This window comes from Mytilus galloprovincialis, chromosome 3 (genome assembly GCF_965363235.1).
Source record: "Mytilus galloprovincialis chromosome 3, xbMytGall1.hap1.1, whole genome shotgun sequence".
NCBI classification, from domain to species: domain Eukaryota; kingdom Metazoa; phylum Mollusca; class Bivalvia; order Mytilida; family Mytilidae; genus Mytilus; species Mytilus galloprovincialis.
The window spans coordinates 253,963-276,358 of record NC_134840.1 but is presented as its reverse complement, the minus strand read 5'-3'; the positions used below and the strand labels follow the sequence as shown (position 1 = coordinate 276,358).

Here is a 22,396-nt window from a genome sequence, read left to right as displayed (position 1 = left end):
GCAGAGTTGAAAAAGGGCACCTCACTTACCCTTGTCAAAGTTACTTCCCTGAACCTAACCCTAACACTTAACCTTGACCCTAACCTAAAACCCTGACAAAAAAAAAATATCATACAAACGTTTCCTCAGAGAGGTCGGAAACTGCAGCCGTACACTTCAGTAAAACCAAAATGATTCCATCCTCTAGATCGCCTTTTCATCTTTTCAGAACAGTTAACTTTAAGAAAATATCTCTATTCGAATCCATTCTACACCTATGTGAAGATTGAAGTCAAAGGCACTTTTCATACTCTGTACATAGATATTTATTTTTGGAAATTTCTGACGCAGGCGTAGTCACAAAAAGGGCAAACATTCGAACAGATGAAAAAGTGCACCTCAAAAACCCTCGTCAAAGTCCACTGCCCTCGTCAAAATTACTACCTTGAACCTAACCCCAACACTTACCTAGATCCTAATCCAAACACTGACAAAAAAAAAACAAAAAAAAACAGAAACATGTCTTCTGAGAGGTCGGAAAGTGCGTCCGTACACTTCAGTCAATCCAATAAGCTGCCATCCTTTAGATTGCCTTTTCATCTTTTCGGAACAGTTAACTTTAAGAAAATATCTCTACTCGAATCAATTCTACATCTGTGTGAAGATTGAAATCAAAGGCACTTTTCATACTCTGTACCTAGAAATATTTTGGAAATTTCTGACGCATGCGTAGTCACAAAAAAGGCAAATAATTGCAGAGTTGAAAAAGGGCACCTCACTTAACCTTGTCAAAGTTACTTCCCTGAACCTAACCCTAACACTTAACATTGACCCTAACCTAAAACCCTGACCAAAAAAAAATATAATACAAACGTTTCTTCAGAGAGGTCGGAAAGTGCGGCCGTACACTTCAGTAAAACCAATAAGTTTCCATCCTCTAGATCGCCTTTTCATCTTTTCAGAACAGTTAACTTTAAGAAAATATCTCTATTCGAATCCATTCTACACCTATGTGAAGATTGAAGTCAAAGGCACTTTTCATACTCTGTACATAGATATTTATTTTTGGAAATTTCTGACGCAGGCGTAGTCACAAAAAGGGCAAACATTCGAAAAGATGAAAAAGTGCACCTCGAAAACCCTCGTCGAAGTCCACTGCCCTCGTCAAAATTACTACCTTGAACCTAACCCTAACACTTACCTTGACCCTAATCCAAACACTGACAAAAAAAACAGAAACGTGTCTTCAGAGAGGTCGGAAAGTGCGGCCGTACACTCCAGTCAATCCAATAAGCTTCTATCCTCTAGATTGCCTTTTCATCATTTCGGAACAGTTAACTTTAAGAAAATATCTCTACTCGAATCAATTCTACACCTGTTTGAAGATTGAAGTCAAAGGCACTTTTCATACTCTGTACCTAGAAATATTTTGGAAATTTCTGACGCATGCGTAGTCACAAAAAGGGCAAATATTCGCAGAGTTGAAAAAGGGCACCTCACTTACCCTTGTCAAAGTTACTTCCCTAAACCTAACCCTAACACTTAACCTTGACCCTAACCTAAAACCCTGACAAAAAAAAAATATAATACAAACGTTTCTTCAGAGAGGTCGGAAAGTGCGGCCGTACACTTCAGTAAAACCAATAAGTTTCCATCCTCTAGATCGCCTTTTCATCTTTTCAGAACAGTTAACTTTAAGAAAATATCTCTATTCGAATCCATTCCACACCTGTGTGAAGATTGCAGTCAAAGGCACTTTTCATACTCTGTACATAGATATTTATTTTTGGAAATTTCTGACGCAGGCGTACTCACAAAAAAGGGCAAACATTCGAACAGATGAAAAAGTGCACCTCAAAAACCCTCGTCAAAATCCACTGCCCTCGTCAAAATTACTACCATGAACCTAACCCCAACACTTACCTAGATCCTAATCCAAACACTGACAAAAAAAACCCAAAAAAAACAGAAACATGTCTTCTGAGAGGTCGGAAAGTGCGTCCGTACAATTCAGTCAATCCAATAAGCTGCCATCCTTTAGATTGCCTTTTCATCATTTCGGAACAGTTAACTTTAAGAAATTATCTCTACTCGAATCAATTCTACACCTGTTTGAAGATTGAAGTCAAAGGCACTTTTCATACTCTGTACCTAGAAATATTTTGGAAATTTCTGACGCATGCGTAGTCACAAAAAGGGCAAATATTAGCAGAGTTGAAAAAGGGCACCTCACTTACCCTTGTCAAAGTTACTTCCCTGAACCTAACCCTAACACTTAACCTTGACCCTAACCTAAAACCCTGACCAAAAAAAAATATAATACAAACGTTTCTTCAGAGAGGTCGGAAAGTGCGGCCGTACACTTCAGTAAAACCAATAAGTTTCCATCCTCTAGATCGCCTTTTCATCTTTTCAGAACAGTTAACTTTAAGAAAATATCTCTATTCGAATCCATTCTACACCTGTGTGAAGATTGAAGTCAAAGGCATTTTTCATACTATGTACATAGATATTTATTTTTGGAAATTTCTGACGCAGGCGTAGTCACAAAAAGGGCAAACATTCGAAAAGATGAAAAAGTGCACCTCAAAAACCCTCGTCAAAGTCCACTGCCCTCGTCAAAATTACTACCTTGAACCTAACCCTAACACTTACCTTGACCCTAATCTAAACACTGACAAAAAAAAACAGAAACGTGTCTTCTGAGAGGTCGGAAAGTGCGGCCGTACACTTCAGTCAATCGAATAAGCTTCTATCCTCTAGATTGCCTTTTCATCATTTCGGAACAGTTAACTTTAAGAAAATATCTCTACTCGAATCAATTCTACACCTGTTTGAAGATTGAAGTCAAAGGCACTTTTCATACTCTGTACCTAGAAATATTTTGGAAATTTCTGACGCATGCGTAGTCACAAAAAGGGCAAATATTCGCAGAGTTGAAAAAGGGCACCTCACTTACCCTTGTCAAAGTTACTTCCCTGAACCTAACCCTAACACTTAACCTTGACCCTAACCTAAAACCCTCACCAAAAAAAAAATATAATACAAACGTTTCTTCAGAGAGGTCGGAAAGTGCGGCCGTACACTTCAGTAAAACCAATAAGTTTCCATCCTCTAGATCGCCTTTTCATCTTTTCAGAACAGTTATTTTTAAGAAAATATCTCTATTCGAATCCATTCTACACCTGTGTGAAGATTGAAGTCAAAGGCATTTTTCATACTCTGTACATAGATATTTATTTTTGGAAATTTCTGACGCAGGCGTAGTCACAAAAAGGGCAAACATTCGAACAGATGAAAAAGTGCACCTCAAAAACCCTCGTCAAAGTCCACTGCCCTCGTCAAAATTACTACCTTGAACCTAACCCCTACACTTACGTAGATCCTAATCCAAACACTGACAAAAAAAACCAAAATAAACAGAAACGTGTCTTCAGAGAGGTCGGAAAGTGCGTCCGTACACTTCAGTCAATCCAATAAGCTGCCATCCTTTAGATTGCCTTTTCATCTTTTCGGAACAGTTAACTTTAAGAAAATATCTCTACTCGAATCAATTCTACATCTGTGTGAAGATTGAAATCAAAGGCACTTTTCATACTCTGTACCTAGAAATATTTTGGAAATTTCTGACGCATGCGTAGTCACAAAAAGGGCAAATATTCGCAGAGTTGAAAAAGGGCACCTCACTTACCCTCGTCAAAGTTACTCCCCTGAACCTAACCCTAACACTTAACCTTGACCCTAACCTAAAACCCTGACCAAAAAAAAAATATAATACAAACGTTTCTTCAGAGAGGTCGGAAAGTGCGGCCGTACACTTCAGTAAAACCAATAAGTTTCCATCCTCTAGATCGCCTTTTCATCTTTTCAGAACAGTTAACTTTAAGAAAATATCTCTATTCGAATCCATTCTACACCTGTGTGAAGATTGAAGTCAAAGGCACTTTTCATACTCTGTACATAGATATTTATTTTTGGAAATTTCTGACGCAGGCGTAGTCACAAAAAGGGCAAACATTCGAACAGATGAAAAAGTGCACCTCAAAAACCCTCGTCAAAATCCACTGCCCTCGTCAAAATTACTACCTTGAACCTAACCCCAACACTTACCTAGATCCTAATCCAAACACTGACAAAAAAAACCAAAATAAACAGAAACGTGTCTTCAGAGAGGTCGGAAAGTGCGTCCGTACACTTCAGTCAATCCAATAAGTTGCCATCCTTTAGATTGCCTTTTCATCTTTTCGGAACAGTTAACTTTAAGAAAATATCTCTACTCGAATCAATTCTACATCTGTGTGAAGATTGAAATCAAAGGCACTTTTCATACTCTGTACCTAGAAATATTTTGGAAATTTCTGACGCATGCGTAGTCACAAAAAGGGCAAATATTCGCAGAGTTGAAAAAGGGCACCTCACTTACCCTCGTCAAAGTTACTTCCCTGAACCTAACCCTAACACTTAACCTTGACCCTAACCTAAAACCCTGACCAAAAAAAAAATATAATACAAACGTTTCTTCAGAGAGGTCGGAAAGTGCGGCCGTACACTTCAGTAAAACCAATAAGTTTCCATCCTCTAGATCGCCTTTTCATCTTTTCAGAACAGTTAACTTTAAGAAAATATCTCTATTCGAATCCATTCTACACCTGTGTGAAGATTGAAGTCAAAGGCACTTTTCATACTCTGTACATAGATATTTATTTTTGGAAATTTCTGACGCAGGCGTACTCACAAAAAGGGCAAACATTCGAACAGATGAAAAAGTGCACCTCAAAAACCCTCGTCAAAGTCCACTGCCCTCGTCAAAATTACTACCTTGAACCTAACCCCAACACTTTCCTAGATCCTAATCCAAACACTGACAAAAAAAACAAAAAAAAACAGAAACATGTCTTCTGAGAGGTCGGAAAGTGCGTCCGTACACTTCAGTCAATCCAATAAGCTGCCATCCTTTAGATTGCCTTTTCATCATTTCGGAACAGTTAACTTTAAGAAATTATCTCTACTCGAATCAATTCTACACCTGTTTGAAGATTGAAGTCAAAGGCACTTTTCATACTCTGTACCTAGAAATATTTTGGAAATTTCTGACGCATGCGTAGTCACAAAAAGGGCAAATATTCGCAGAGTTGAAAAAGGGCACCTCACTTACCCTTGTCAAAGTTACTTCCCTGAACCTAACCCTAACACTTAACTTTGACCTTAACCTAAAACCCTGACCAAAAAAAAAATATAATACAAACGTTTCTTCAGAGAGGTCGGAAAGTGCGGCCGTACACTTCAGTAAAACCAATAAGTTTCCATCCTCTAGATCGCCTTTTCATCTTTTCAGAACAGTTAACTTTAAGAAAATATCTCTATTCGAATCCATTCTACACCTATGTGAAGATTGAAGTCAAAGACACTTTTCATACTCTGTACATAGATATTTATTTTGGGAAATTTCTGACGCAGGCGTAGTCACAAAAAGGGCAAACATTCGAAAAGATGAAAAAGTGCACCTCAAAAACCCTCGTCAAAGTCCACTGCCCTCGTCAAAATTACTACCTTGAACCTAACCCTAACACTTACCTTGACCCTAATCTAAACACTGACAAAAAAAAACAGAAACGTGTCTTCAGAGAGGTCGGAAAGTGCGGCCGTACACTTCAGTCAATCCAATAAGCTTCTATCATCTAGATTGCCTTTTCATCATTTCGGAACAGTTAACTTTAAGAAAATATCTCTACTCGAATCAATTCTACACCTGTTTGAAGATTGAAGTCAAAGGCACTTTTCATACTCTGTACCTAGAAATATTTTGGAAATTTCTGACGCATGCGTAGTCACAAAAAGGGCAAATATTCGAACAGATGAAAAAGTGCACCTCAAAAACCCTTGTCAAAGTCCACTGCCCTCGTCAAAATTACTACCTTGAACCTAACCCCAACACTTACCTAGATCCTAATCCAAACACTGACAAAAAAAAACCAAAATAAACAGAAACGTGTCACAAAAAGGGCAAATATTCGCAGAGTTGAAAAAGGGCATCTCACTTACCCTTGTCAAAGTTACTTCCCTGAACCTAACCCTAACACTTAACCTTGACTCTAACCTAAAACCCTGACCAAAAAAAAATATAATACAAACGTTTCTTCAGAGAGGCCGTACACTTCAGTAAAACCAATAAGTTTCCATCCTCTAGATCGCCTTTTCATCTTTTCAGAACAGTTAACTTTAAGAAAATATCTCTATTCGAATCCATTCTACACCTATGTGAAGATTGAAGTCAAAGGCACTTTTCATACTCTGTACATAGATATTTATTTTGGGAAATTTCTGACGCAGGCGTAGTCACAAAAAGGGCAAACATTCGAAAAGATGAAAAAGTGCACCTCAAAAACCCTCGTCAAAGTCCACTGCCCTCGTCAAAATTACTACCTTGAACCTAACCCTAACACTTACCTTGACCCTAATCTAAACACTGACAAAAAAAACCAGAAACGTGTCTTCAGAGAGGTCGGAAAGTGCGGCCGTACACTTCAGTCAATCCAATAAGCTTCTATCCTCTAGATTGCCTTTTCATCATTTCGGAACAGTTAACTTTAAGAAAATATCTCTACTCGAATCAATTCTACACCTGTTTGAAGATTGAAGTCAAAGGCACTTTTCATACTCTGTACCTAGAAATATTTTGGAAATTTCTGACGCATGCGTAGTCACAAAAAGGGCAAATATTCGCAGAGTTGAAAAAGGGCACCTCACTTACCCTTGTCAAAGTTACTTCCCTGAACCTAACCCTAACACTTAACCTTGACCCTAACCTTAAACCCTGACCAAAAAAAAAAAATATAATACAAACGTTTCTTCAGAGAGGTCAGAAAGTGCGGCCGTACACTTCAGTAAAACCAATAAGTTTCCATCCTCTAGATCGCCTTTTCATCTTTTCAGAACAGTTAACTTTAAGAAAATATCTCTATTCGAATCCATTCTACACCTGTGTGAAGATTGAAGTCAAAGGCATTTTTCATACTCTGTACATAGATATTTATTTTTGGAAATTTCTGACGCAGGCGTACTCACAAAAAGGGCAAACATTCGAACAGATGAAAAAGTGCACCTCAAAAACCCTCGTCAAAGTCCACTGCCCTCGTCAAAATTACTACCTTGAACCTAACCCTAACACTTACCTTGACCCTAATCCAAACACTGACAAAAAAACAGAATTGTGTCTTCTGAGAGGTCGGAAAGTGCGTCCGTACACTTCAGTCAATCCAATACGCTGCCATCCTTTAGATTGCCTTTTCATCTATTCGGAACAGTTAACTTTAAGAAAATATCTCTACTCGAATCAATTCTACATCTGTTTGAAGATTGAAATCAAAGGCACTTTTCATACTCTGTACCTAGAAATATTTTGGAAATTTCTGACCCATGCGCAGTCACAAAAAGGGCAAACATTCGCAGAGTTGAAAAAGGGCACCTCACTTACCCTTGTCAAAGTTACTTCCCTGAACCTAACCCTAACACTTAACCTTGACCCTAACCTAAAACCCTGACAAAAAAAAATATCATACAAACGTTTCCTCAGAGAGGTCGGAAACTGCGGCCATACACTTCAGTAAAACCAATAAGTTTCCATCCTCTAGATCGCCTTTTCATCTTTTCAGAACAGTTAACTTTAAGAAAATATCTCTATTCGAATCCATTCTACACCTATGTGAAGATTGAAGTCAAAGGCACTTTTCATACTCTGTACATAGATATTTATTTTTGGAAATTTCTGACGCAGGCGTAGTCACAAAAAGGGCAAACATTCGAAAAGATGAAAAAGTGCACCTCGAAAACCCTCGTCAAAGTCCACTGCCCTCGTCAAAATTACTACCTTGAACTTAACCCTAACACTTACCTTGACCCTTATCCAAACACTGACAAAAAAAAACAGAAACGTGTCTTCAGAGAGGTCGGAAAGTGCGGCCGTACACTCCAGTCAATCCAATAAGCTTCTATCCTCTAGATTGCCTTTTCATCATTTCGGAACAGTTAATTTTAAGAAAATATCTCTACTCGAATCAATTCTACACCTGTTTGAAGATTGAAGTCAAAGGCACTTTTCATACTCTGTACCTAGAAATATTTTGGAAATTTCTGACGCATGCGTAGTCACAAAAAGGGCAAATATTCGCAGAGTTGAAAAAGGGCACCTCACTTACCCTTGTCAAAGTTACTTCCCTGAACCTAACCCTAACACTTAACCTTGACCCTAACCTAAAACCCTGACCAAAAAAAAATATAATACAAACGTTTCTTCGGAGAGGTCGGAAAATGCGGCCGTACACTTCAGTAAAACCAATAAGTTTCCATCCTCTAGATCGCCTTTTCATCTTTTCAGAACAGTTAACTTTAAGAAAATATCTCTATTCGAATCAATTCTACACCTGTGTAAAGATTGAAGTCAAAGGCACTTTTCATACTCTGTACATAGATATTTATTTTTGGAAATTTCTGACGCAGGCGTACTCACAAAAAGGGCAAACATTCGAACAGATGAAAAAGTGCACCTCAAAAACCCTCGTCAAAGTCCACTGCCCTCGTCAAAATTACTACCTTGAACCTAACCCCAACACTTACCTAGATCCTAATCCAAACACTGACAAAAAAAAACAAAAAAAACAGAAACGTGTCTTCTGAGAGGTCGGAAAGTGCGTCCGTACACTTCAGTCAATCCAATAAGCTGCCATCCTTTAGATTGCCTTTTCATCTTTTCGGAACAGTTAACTTTAAGAAAATATCTCTATTCGAATCAATTCTACACCTGTTTGAAGATTGAAATCAAAGGCACTTTTCATACTCTGTACCTAGAAATATTTTGGAAATTTCTGACGCATGCGCAGTCACAAAAAGGGCAAACATTCGCAGAGTTGAAAAGGGCACCTCACTTACCCTTGTCAAAGTTACTTCCCTGAACCTAACCCTAACACTTAACCCTAACCTAAAACCCTGACCAAAAAAAATATAATACAAACGTTTCCTCAGAGAGGTCGGAAAGTGCGGCCATACACTGCAGTAAAACCAATAAGTTTACATCCTCTAGATCGCCTTTTCATCTTTTCAGAACAGTTAACTTTTAGAAAATATCTCTATTCGAATCCATTCTACACCTATTTGAAGATTGAAGTCAAAGGCACTTTTCATACTCTGTACCTAAAAATATTTTGGAAATTTCTGACGCATGCGCAGTCACAAAAAGGGCAAACATTCGAAAAGGTGAAAAAGTGCACCTCACTTACCCTCGTCAAAGTCTACTTTCCTCGTCGAAATTACTACCTTGAACCTAACATTAACACTTACCTTGACCCAAACCCAAACACTGACAAAAAAAAAAAAAAAAAAAAAAACCAGAAACGTGTCTTCAGACAAGTCGGAAAGTGCGGCCGTACACTTAAGTCAATGCAATAAGCTTCCATCCTCTAGATTCCTTTTTCATCTTTTCGGAACAGTTAACTTTAAGAAAGTATCTCTACTCGAATCAATTCTACACCTATTTGAAGATTGAAGTCAAAGGCACTTTTCATACTCTGTACCTAGAAATATTTTGGAAATTTCTGACGCATGCGCAGTCACAAAAAGGGCAAACATTCGCAGAGTTGAAAGTAACATGAACCTAACCCTAACATATAACCTTGACCCTAACCTAAAACCTTGACCAAAAAAGAATAATAATACAAACGTTTCTTCAGAGAGGTCGGAAAGTGCGGCGTACACTTTAGTAAAACCAATAAGTTTCCATCCTCTAGATCGCCTTTTCATCTTTTCGGAACAGTTAACTTTAAGAAAATATCTCTACTCAAATCTATTCTACACCTGTTTTAAGATTGAAGTCAAAGGCACTTTTCATACTCTGTACTTTGAAATTTCTGACGCATGCGCAGTCACAAAAAGGGCAAACATTCGCAGAATTGAAAAAGGTCACCTCACTTACCCCCGTCAAAGTTACTTCCCTGAAGCTAACCCTAACATGTAACCTTGACCCTAACGTAAAACACTGACCGAAAAACAAAAATTTAAAAAACATCTTTCGATTCTTAAATTTTACAGCAATACAACAAAAAACAAAATGACCTGGGATTCAGTAAGCTTAGTATATATCTGAAATAGCTGCATAGTTTGATGAAAATCCAATCTGATTGGAAAAAGTTATTAAAAAAATTAGTGTACTATCTCTATTTTGTCCGACCTGCAAATTCTAGCTTTTTTTTTACCAAGATAATTTAATTCTAAAATTTGACAGCAATATAACAAAAAACAAAATGACAGTGGATTCAGTAAGCCTTATAGATATCTAAGATAGCTGCATAGTTTGATGAAAATCCAAGTTGATTTAAAAAAGTTGTAAAAAGTGAACTATTTATTTTCTTTAATTTATATTCAAAACATGTTGTCTAAAATTGTAATGTTAAATTCTGTTAGAATATTATACAACAGCATTATCATTCCGTTGTTTTTGGCACTAAGGATGAAAAAATTTACAAAAGATACAGCAATACAACAAAAAACTAAATGACATTGGATTCATTAAGCTTAATATATATCTAAGATACCTACATAGTTTGATGAAAATCAAAGTTGATTTGAAAAAGTTATTAAAAAAATTAAAGTGTACAATCTCTATTTTGTCCGAATTGCAAATCCTAGCTTTTTTTACCTAGAATAATGAAATTCTTAAATTTGACAGCAATACAACATAACACAAAATGACATGAGATACCGACAAATTTATTTTGTAAAGGTAGATAACTCCTATAAAATGTCATCGAATCTCTTTGATCCAAATTAGCCAAAAATTCCTGAGGATGTAACGAACAATATGTAAAAGGAATTTTGTTGCTATCTTTTTTTGTTACGAAGGAGATGCACACAGATGATAAACAGTGAATAGGGAGATAACTCTTACAAAGTAAATGGTTCCCCTTAGCAGGGTGAAATTTAAAAGCGCATAAACTATACGATACCATATTAGAAATATCTAAGCGACATATTGCGAAACAAATATTTATCGCAAGAACAAAATTTGGCGGAAAAAAAAATAAATAATAATTAAAAACCAATTGTTCAGAGAACAATTGAAAGTCTTTCCACACCAAAGAAATTTGGATAAGAAGGTAGTTTCTTCATACTGATGCGATAAATAATGGTTTAATTATCTTTTTCAGTGATATAAGGGAGATAATATGCTACTTCCGGTGAAATGAATGTCACATCCGGTCTCATATGATAGCTTCTTTCACACTGATTCCAAAAATATATAGTTTCTATATACTTTTGAATGTAGAATGGGAGATAATTGGCCACTTCCGGTTTGTTGGAAGTCATTTTTAGTCTTCAGTTATCTGTTCATGTATCTTTATGACAAAATATATGGATTCTGAGTACTTTTATGTGAAAAAATTGCAAAAAAAGCTACTTCCGGTTTTCCCAAGGTCACTTCCGGTAGCCATTTTTCAAGGTCATTTGTCACTTAACCTTTTGTATAAGGTCAAATGTCTTTATAATGAACTTAATTGAAGTTATTATCAAATAACCTCATATCAAGACATTTCAGGGGCATCAACTCCTATAAGATGCCATTTAATTGTATAAGACTAAATGTAGCATATCTTCACTACAATAAAGCTGACATTTTGCACTTGTTCTTTTATATGTATCTCTCAAAGTGTCAGAGAAAATGCAAAAACAAGCAAAAGTCACAATTGAGAACTTGACCTTGACCTTTGACCTTGACCTAATTTTCTAAGTTAGGACCCAGGGGACTCAAATAAAAACATTCCAGGGTTATACGGTTAACGGTTTATGAGTTAAAAAGACATACCGACAAATTTATTCCGTAAAGGTACATAACTCCTATAAAATTTCATCGAATCGCTTCGATCCAAATACGCCAAAAATTACTGAGGATGTAACGAACAATTTGTAAAAGAATTATGTCGCTATCTTGTTTTGTTACAAAGGAGATGCACACAGAGGATAAACAGTGAAAAGGGAGATAACTCTTACATAGAAAATGGTTCGCCTTAGCAGGGTGAAATTTAAAAGCGCATAAACTATACGATACCCTATGAGAAATATCTAAGCGACATATTGCGAAACAAACATTTTGCGCAAGAACAAAATTAGGCGGAAGAAAAAAAAAAAAAAAATAATAATCAGAACAAAAACAATAAGTCTTTCCACAGAAAAGTGGAAAGACTTAATAATAATAAATAAAGGGCTGCGCTTTAGCGCATGATACGCCCGCTGCTCTTTTAACTTGTCTTTTATGCTTTAAATGAATTTATATGATCAACTATAAATATATATACAAATCAAAAGGGATGTTACATTAATATATTCACCAAAGTTTCATAAAATCCCCCTTTTTTAAGTATAAAAATTCATAACTTAAGAAAACGTAAAATCTAAAATTTATAAAAACGGAAAGGGAGCTTATGTCAATAGATATAAACAATTCATCAAAGTTGCATAAAATTTTGTGAAAGTGTTAGTTATTGTCCCAAAATTGGAAAATCACCCCTTTTTTAAGCATAAAAATTCATAACACAGAAATGTAAAATCAGAAATTTATAAAAATTGAAAGGGAGCTTACATCAATAGATATAAACAATTCACCAGTTTCATGGACATTGGTGAAAGCCTTTTTGAGTTATTGTCCGAAGTGTTGAAAATACCCCTTTTTTTTATGAATAAAGCCCCATAAATCCAAAACTTAAAATCTGAAATTTATAAGAATTGAAAGGGAGCTTACATCAATAGATATAAACAATTCACCAAAGTTTCATGGACAACAATTTCAAGGTCATAAACCAAGGACCTCAAATCAAAAGACCATAGGTCTTAATTTTATTTGGTTAATGAGTTATATCACCATACGCATATTTTTTAATAACAGAGGGGAGAAAACTCACATTTACGTTCAACGTACCCTTGCAATCAAAATTTACGTGTTACTACATGTCACAACAAACAATTTAGAAAAAATAATTTGTCGATATCTTATACGGTTTCTGGAAATGAGTGGAAATGAGCCAAATTAAAATATTAGAATATGACCTTCACCTTTGACCTTGACCTAATTTTCATTTTTTTGGACCAAGGACCTCAAATCAAAAGATCCTAGGTCTCTATCACTTATGGTTTACAAGATAGAAATGCATATCACTTATATTAAATGCATAAGGGGAAATAACTTTCATATGGAGCGTTCATATCGCTTCGGTCAAAATAGGACAAATCATGTGAAGGATATAACAAGCAATTTTGTAAAATAAATTTGTCTTAATCTTTTACGGTTGCGAAGGAGTAGTGAACACAAGGAAAACAGTGTTTGGGGAGATAACTCCTATAAAGAAAAGTATTCGGTTACGCAGGGTAAATTTCAAAAGCGCATAAACTGTTCAATATCATATACCAAATATCTAAGCGACATATTGTGAAACAAATATTTATCGCAAGAACAAAATTAGGCGGAAGAAAAAAAAAAAAAAATCAGAAGAAAAACAACAAGTCTTTCCACAGAAAAGAAAAGTGGAAAGACTTAATAATCAGAACAAAAACAATAAGTCTTTCCACTGAAACAGAAAAGTGGAAAGACTTAATAATAATAATAATAATCAGAACAAATACAATAGGTCTTTCCACAGAAAAGTGGAAAGACCTAATTACTACACAAGAAACAACACAGAGAGACAAAGAATACCATGAGCTAGATTTTGAGGTGTTTTTTCATGATCTATTTCTCTGGAAATAAATGAATTGTTCATGGAGAAATAAGAACAAAACAGTAATGGATCTTTTATTTGTGGTGATATTCACAACAAAATATACATGTATGTATGCAGTTAACAAATACAACAAAAGTAAACACTAAAACGTACACTCTCATACAGTTAGCACTAAAAACCTTGCATTTCATTTCAAAACAAACACTCATGCCTTATAAATAACACATACAAACTACTCCACACTCACATAGCACAAAAAGTAGACCCAAAACACAAGCACTAAAAAAATAATATTTACATTTTTACATCAAACATTCTAACAAGTATACACTAACAAAAACAAAGATTGTAATTTTTTCAAAGAGAAAGTTTCATAAGAATGTTCCTTTTAAACTATGTAATGAAATTAAAGATTCATATATTTATCTTGGTCTGCTATGTAATTATAACGGAAACTTCTCTTAAGCTCGAAAAAAAAGTGGTAGACTGTATTTGATGCATTGGTGGTTATTTTTTTGACCTTCTACTCGGAAATATGGGGGTTTGAAAATAAAAATAATACTGGAAAAAATATATCTACAGTTAAATTATATTTACATTTTTACATCAAACATTCTAACAAGTATACACTAACAAAAACAAAGATTGTAATTTTTTCAAAGAGAAAGTTTCATAAGAATGTTCCTTTTAAACTATGTAATGAAATTATTGAAATTAAAGATTCATATGTTTATCTTGGTCTGCTATATAATTACAACGGAAACTTCTCTTAAGCTCGAAAAAAAAAAGTGGTAGACTGTATTTGATGCATTGGTGGTTATTTTTTTGACCTACTACTCGGAAATATGGGGGTTTGAAAATAAAAATAATACTGAAAAAAATATATCTACAGTTAAATTATATTTACATTTTTACATCAAACATTCTAACAAGTATACACTAACAAAAACAAAGATTGTAATTTTTTCAAAGATAAAGAATGTTCCTTTTAAACTATGTATTAGTGGTTATTTTGACCTACTCCTCAGACATATGGGGGATTGAAAATAAAAGAAATACTGAAGGCTCCATTTGCAGCAGATCTAAATGAGTGTCTATTACTAACATGTCGTTGAAGTCTACTATCTGAACTGCACCTGGAGTTGGTGACAGTGCTAGGGTTGGTGACACTGCTGGGGCAGGTGACACTGCTGGGGCAGGTGACACTGCTGGGGCAGGTGACACTGCTGGAGTTGAAGGTGGTCCAGCCTGTATAAATATGAAAATGAAATATAAGTTGTTATCTTAAAATATCTTGTATTGGTAATCAATTAATATATCTAATAAAATCTTACAAAAACAAATGTTCAACAACACGCCAATACATACGATTTTGAAATGTTTAAAAAGTAAAAACACAAAAATACTGAACTCTGAAAAAAATTCAAAAAGGAAAGTCCCAAATCAAATGGCAAAATCAAAAGTTCAAACACATCAAACGAATGGATAACAACTGTCACAATGCAATTGTCTACAGATCCCTACTTTTTTTAACTTATGACTTATAGTATATCACATATTTTCGTTTCTGTACAATAAGGTAAAATCCATAGTCGAAGAACTGAATAAAATTTAAACCATTATTGAAATTTGATAAATGATTGAACTTGAATAAACAGTTGATAAAGATAGGTGCAGATATCCCAGATGCAATCAGAACGATATCTCTCATTAACATTGTCGATAATAAAACCAGAAATCTCATTCTGCATTTGTATGAAACAAATTATATGATATAATTTCATTTCACTGTTACATTTGTATGACACAAATTACAATTATATAAAATCAACTCATGTTTGATACTGCTTAAAGATTTTGTACCATATAATTACCTTATGCACTAATCTCTCATGTCGTCGTAGAGCATATCTGGATTTAAAATCCTTTGTACAGATGACACACTTATAAGTCTGAAATATTAAAACAAAGCATTTAAAATATATGATCACATTTTTAGGGGACAATTATATATATAATATTTATATTAATCAGGATAAAAAGTGACAATACTTTTGTTTATTTTATTAACATTCATGAAATTGCTTCATATTTGGTTATTTTTTTTCACAGAAATGATTTTTAAAAATATAGGTAAAAAAATATAGGTTTACAATTGAATAATTTGAAGTCACTTGCCAAAATGTTTTTCTAATCTTGCTGGTAAATTATACAACAACATTTAAATGATGTTCTTTTTGTTCTCAAGGATGAACAACAAAAAGAGAGCTGTATAAGTCTAGAGTTAGCATCATGTCGATAATGATTAAAAGTGACAATATTTCCTTTTTTCATTAATATTTTTGTACTGGTCTGTTATTTGAGTCATTTTTATACTTCATGTTGGAAATTTACACATAAAAGTGAAGAATATTTACTTTCGAAATTGCAAAACATGTTGTTTCACAATATAAAAAAAATATCAATATTTTTAATTTTGTTAGAATATTTTACAAGAACATTAAAATTCTGTTCTTTTTGTCAGTAAGGATGAATAGTTCTGCAAAAATTGAGTATTCTAATACTGTAAAATCAGAAATCATTGCGTGCATTTATCATGGCAATTTTGTCATTTTAGACTTAAATGCGATTTTAATTTATACGATTTTGAGAAAAATCTTGTTTAATTGATATAAGATATTTCAAAATGCGAGTTTAAATTATTGCGTTTACAACTCTGTCGCATTTTTTACAATAATAAAAACCTCGCATTAATTTCTGAATTTACAGTAGTCTATAGTTACATATATTTATGTTGATAGCGTTAAATAATAACAATATGTCTTTGATTATTTATATAATTTGAACTAGTCTGCTAATTGGGTACTTTTCATAACTTAGATTGATTTATGTAGACATAAATGTGAAGTTTAAGTTTAGAAATTTAATAATTATTGTTGCATAAAACAAAGGTGCCATATGTTCCATTTTATTAAAATACTATACAACAGCATTACAAATCTGTTCTTTTTCTCCCTAAGGAAGAATAGTTTTACCAAAAAAAGAGAGATGTATAAGAGTAGGGTGTACATAAATAACAATAACAAGTGACGATACTTCTTTTTTTTTATATTCTTGTACTGCCACCATATTTTGGTAATTCTTACTCAACAACATGGATTTTAAGACAGGTATAGAAATTTAAGTCTAAAGTTGCAAATTTTGATGCCACACAAAAAAAATGTTGCCAATATGTATATTTGTTTCAGTATATCATATAAAAGCCTAAAAATTATGTTCTTTTTGTTCTGAAGGAAGAGTGGTTTTACAAAACTAGAGAGCTGAATAAGTATAAGGTTAGCATTAACTTTGTCAATAATGATTAAAGGTGACAATATTTCTTTTTCTCACTAATATCTTTGTACTGGTCTGATAATTGATTACTTTTTAAACCTCAGATTGGTCTGTTCAACCTAAATGTGAAAAAAATTAAAAAAAAAAAAAAATGATGTGACATTACAAAAAGATGCAGTTATTAATATGAATATCCATCACAATAAAAAGTTAAAGTTTCTTTTATTTCATTAATATTGTTGAACTGCCATCATATTTTGGTAATTCATACTCCACAGAATTGATTTTAAGACATAAAGGTAAAGAAATTTAAGTTTAAAATTGCAAAATTTATTGCCACACACAAAAAAAGTGCCAAGTTTTCATTTGTTTTAGAAAATTATACAAAGGGCATCTAAATTATGTTCTTTATGTCCATAAGGATGAGTGGTTTTACAAAAATAAAGAGCTTTATAAGTCAAATGTTAGCATTAATTATGTCGATAATGATAAAAAGTGACAATATTTCTTTTTTCAATAAAATTGCATAAAAGTTCTGTTCTTTTTTTTTTCTCTAAGGAGGAATAGTTTTACAAGACTGATAGCTCTATAAGTGTACTATTAGAAATATGCATATCCATAACAATTAAAAAGTGACAATACTTCTTTTATTTTATTATTATTTTTTACTGCCTTAATATTTGGGTATTTTTATTCCACTGAATAGATTTTATATATATAAAAAAGGTAGTTTTAAATGGCAAAATGAGTTGCCACATGCAAATGAAGTGCCTAAATTTTCATTTGTTTTAAAATCCTATACAACGTCATCTTAATTATGTTTAATTATGTAACGATGAATAGTTAAACAAAAAAAACAAGAGCTCTATGAGTCTATAATCTAAATTGATGTCCAAAATGATAAAAGATGATTGTAATTTTACTTGTGATTTTCCTTTTTACAATATTTTTGTACTGGCCTGACATTTGAGTATTTTTATACCTCAGATTTGCTACACATGAAAGTGAAGAATTTTTAGTTTTCAATTGCAAATATGTTGTCCCATTAATGGAAATAAGTAATATTTCAGTTAGTAATATTCATATCTATCACAATAAAAAGTGATGCCACTTCTTTTATTTTATTAATATAAATGTATGTTTAGAATTGCATTTTTTTTCCCTCAATTTTATTAGAATTTTATATGAAAACATCTAAATTAAGTTTTTTTTTATATTCAATAGCTTAAGAAGAGTCAGATGAGTAATAATTATATCAATCTCAATTAAAAGAGACACTACTTCTTTTATTTTATTAATATTCTTGCACTCTCATTATAGAAAAATGTTTAATTCTGTTAGAATATTATACAACGGCATTATCATTCTGTTATTGAAGCACTAAGGATGAAAATTAAAAAAAAATGAAAGTTCTAGTCATCTGTAAGTTACTTATTTTTATGCTAAAAGCATGAAATAGTGGTAAAATGTCTTTTGTTTCTATATATTCCTGACGTTTCTGATAACTGATTACTTTATAAACTTCAGATTGGTTTGTTAGACATTAATGAGAAGAAATCTAAGTTAAGAAATGAAAAAAAAATTGACATTGCATAAAACAAAGATGCTATTTTTTTCAATTTTATTAGAAAACTAAACAACATTAAATTCTGTTCTTTTTGCCAATACGGAGGAATAATTTTACTTAATTGATAGCTTTAAAAGAGTTAGGTGAGTAATATCTATATTGATCTCAATAAAAAGTGACACTATTTCTTTTATTTTATTAATATTCTTGAACTGGTTTCATATTTAGTTATTTCAAAACATGTAGTCTAAAATTGTAATGTTTAATTCTGTTAGAATATTATACAACGGCTTTATAATTCTGTTATTTTTGGTACTAAAGATGAAATGTTTTACAAAAAATGAAAATTCCAGTAGTCTAAAGCTACTTATATTTCTGCTAAAAGTATTAAATAGTGACAAAAGTTCTTTTGTTTCTATATATATTTTTGAACTGGTCTGATAATTGATTACTTTTTAAACTTCAGATTGGTTTGTTACATGGTCTTATTTGGGCCTATTATATCTGACTATGCAGTATGGGCTTTGCTCATTGTTGAAGGCTGTACAGTGACCTGTAGTTGTTAATGTTAGTGTCATTTTGGTCTCTTGTGGACAGTTGTCTCATTGGCAATCATACCACATCTTCTTTTTGATATATATGGTTAGACATTAATGAAAAGAAATTCAAACAAATGATGTCGCATACAATGAAGATGCTAATATTTTCTATTTTATTAAAAAATTATACAACGACATTTAAATTCTGTTCTTTTTGCCAATACGGATGAATTATTTTACTAAATTAATAGCTTTAAAAGAGTCAGGTGAGTAATATCTATATCGATCTCAATTAAAAGTGAACTATTTATTTTCTTTAATTTATATTCAAAACATGTTGTCTAAAATTGTAATGTTAAATTCTGTTAGAATATTATACAACAGCATTATCATTCCGTTGTTTTTGGCACTAAGGATGAAAAAATTTACAAAAGATACAGCAATACAACAAAAAACTAAATGACATTGGATTCATTAAGCTTAATATATATCTAAGATACCTACATAGTTTGATGAAAATCAAAGTTGATTTGAAAAAGTTATTAAAAAAATTAAAGTGTACTATCTCTATTTTGTCCGAATTGCAAATCCTAGCTTTTTTATACCAAGATAACTTTAAATTTTTAAATTTTTCATTTTCAGCAATACAACAAAAAACTAAATGACATTGGATTCATTAAGCTTAATATATATCTAAGATACCTACATAGTTTGATGAAAATCCAAGTTGATTTGAAAAAGTTATTAAAAAATTTAAAGTGTACTATCTCTATTTTGTTCGAACTGCAAATTCTAGCTTTTTTGACCTAGAGTAATTTAATTTTTAAATTTTTCAGCAATACAACAAAAAACTCAATGACATGGGATTCAGTAAGCTTAATATATATCTAAGATACCTACATAGTTTGATGAAAATTCAAGTTGATTTGAAAAAGTAATTAAAAAATTTAAAGTGTACTATCTTTATTTTGTCCGAATTGCAAATCCTAGCTTTTTTATACCAAGATAACTTTAAATTTTTAAATTTTTCATTTTCAGCAATACAACAAAAAACTAAATGACATTGGATTCATTAAGCTTAATATATATCTAAGATACCTACATAGTTTGATGAAAATCCAAGTTGATTTGAAAAAGTTATTAAAAAATTTAAAGTGTACTATCTCTATTTTGTCCGAATTGCAAATCCTAGCTTTTTTATACCAAGATAACTTAATTCTTTAATTTTACAGCAATACAACAAATAACTAATTGACATGGGATTCAGTAAGCTTAATATATATGTAAGATAGCTGCATAGTTTGATGATGATCCAAGTTGATTTGAAAAAGTTATTAAAAAAATTAAAGTGTACTATGTCCATTTTGTTCGAAATGCAAATTCTAGCTTTTTTGACCTAGATTAATTTAATTTTTAAATTTTTCAGCAATACAACAAAAAACTAAATGACATGGGATTCGGTAAGCTTTATATATATCTAAGATACCTACATAGTTTGATGAAAATCCAAGTTGATTTGAAAAAGTTATTAAGTTAGGGTTAGGGTTAGGGTTAACTATCTCTATTTTGTCCGAATTGCAAATCCTAGCTTTTTTATACCAAGATAACTTTAATTCTTAAATTTTACAGCAATACAACAAATAACTAATTGACATGGGATTCAGTAAGCTTAATATATATGTAAGATTGCTGCATAGTTTGATGAACATCCAAGTTGATTTGAAAAAGTTATTAAAAAAATTAAAGTGTACTATGTCCATTTTGTTCGAACTGCAAATTCTAGCTTTTTTGACCCAGAGTAATTTAATTTTTAAATTTTACAGCAATACAACAAAAAACTAAATGAAATGGGATTCATTAAGCTTAATATATATGTTAGATAGCTGCATAGTTTGATGAACATCCAAGTTGATTTGAAAAAGTTATTAAAAAAAATAAAGTGTACTATGTCCATTTTGTTCGAACTGCAAATTCTAGCTTTTTTGACCTAGAGTAATTTAATTTTAAAATTTTACAGCAATACAACAAAAAACTAAATGACATGGGATTCAGTAAGCTTAATATATATCTAAGATACCTACATAGTTTGATGAAAATCCAAGTTGATTTGAAAAAGTTATTAAAAAAATTAAAGTGTACTATCTCTATTTTGTCCGAATTGCAAATCCTAGCTTTTTTATACCAAGATAACTTTAAATTCTTAAATTTTTCAGCAATACAACAAATAACGAATTGACATGGGATTCAGTAAGCTTAATATATATGTAAGATAGCCGCATAGTTTGAAGAACATTCAAGTTGATTTGAAAAAGTTATTAAAAAAATTAAAGTGTACTATCTCTATTTTGTTCGAACTGCAAATTCTAGCTTTTTTGACCTAGAGTAATTTAATTTTTAAATTTTACAGCAATACAACAAAAAACTAAATGACATGGGATTCAGTAAGCTTAATATATATCTAAGATACCTACATAGTTTGATGAAAATCCAAGTTGATTTGAAAAAGTTATTAAAAAAATTAAAGTGTAATATCTCTATTTTGTCCGAATTGCAAATCCTAGCTTTTTTATACCAAGATAACTTTAATTCTTAAATTTTACAGCAATACAACAAATAACAAATTGACATGGGATTCAGTAAGCTTAATATATATGTAAGATAGCTGCATAGTTTGATGAACATCCAAGTTGATTTGAAAAAGTTATTAAAAAAATTAAAGTGTACTATCTCTATTTTGTTCGAACTGCAAATTCTAGCTTTTTTGACCTAGTTTAATTTAATTTTTAAATTTTACAGCAATACAACAAAAAACTCAATGACATGGGATTCAGTAAGCTTAATATATATCTAAGATACCTACATAGTTTGATGAAAATCCAAGTTGATTTGAAAAAGTTATTAAAAAAATTAAAGTGTAATATCTCTATTTTGTCCGAATTGCAAATTCTAGCTTTTTTGACCTAGATTAATTTAATTTTTAAATTTTTCATTTTCAGCAATACAACAAAAAACTAAATGACATTGGATTCATTAAGTTTAATATATATCTAAGATACCTACATAGTTTGATGAAAATCCAAGTTGATTTGAAAAAGTTATTAAAAAAATTAAAGTGTACTATCTCTATTTTGTTCGAACTGCAAATTCTAGCTTTTTTGACCTAGATTAATTTAATTTTTAAATTTTACAGCAATACAACAAAAAACTCAATGACATGG

General features: G+C 32.1%; 1 protein-coding gene across 4 annotated transcripts in view; it reads right to left on the bottom strand.

The window, feature by feature from the left end:
* Positions 1-13,796: 13,796 nt before the first annotated feature.
* Positions 13,797-22,396, bottom strand: part of LOC143066885 (uncharacterized) — a 104,995-nt gene continuing 96,395 nt past the window's right edge. For all 4 annotated transcript variants that reach the window (XR_012975772.1, XR_012975771.1, XR_012975773.1 and 1 more), the window contains 2 exons: positions 15,614-15,691; positions 13,797-14,987 (listed from right to left, as the gene is read on the bottom strand). The gene's annotated coding sequence lies outside the window, so the exon portion shown is untranslated. The remainder of the gene's footprint in view (positions 14,988-15,613; positions 15,692-22,396) is intronic.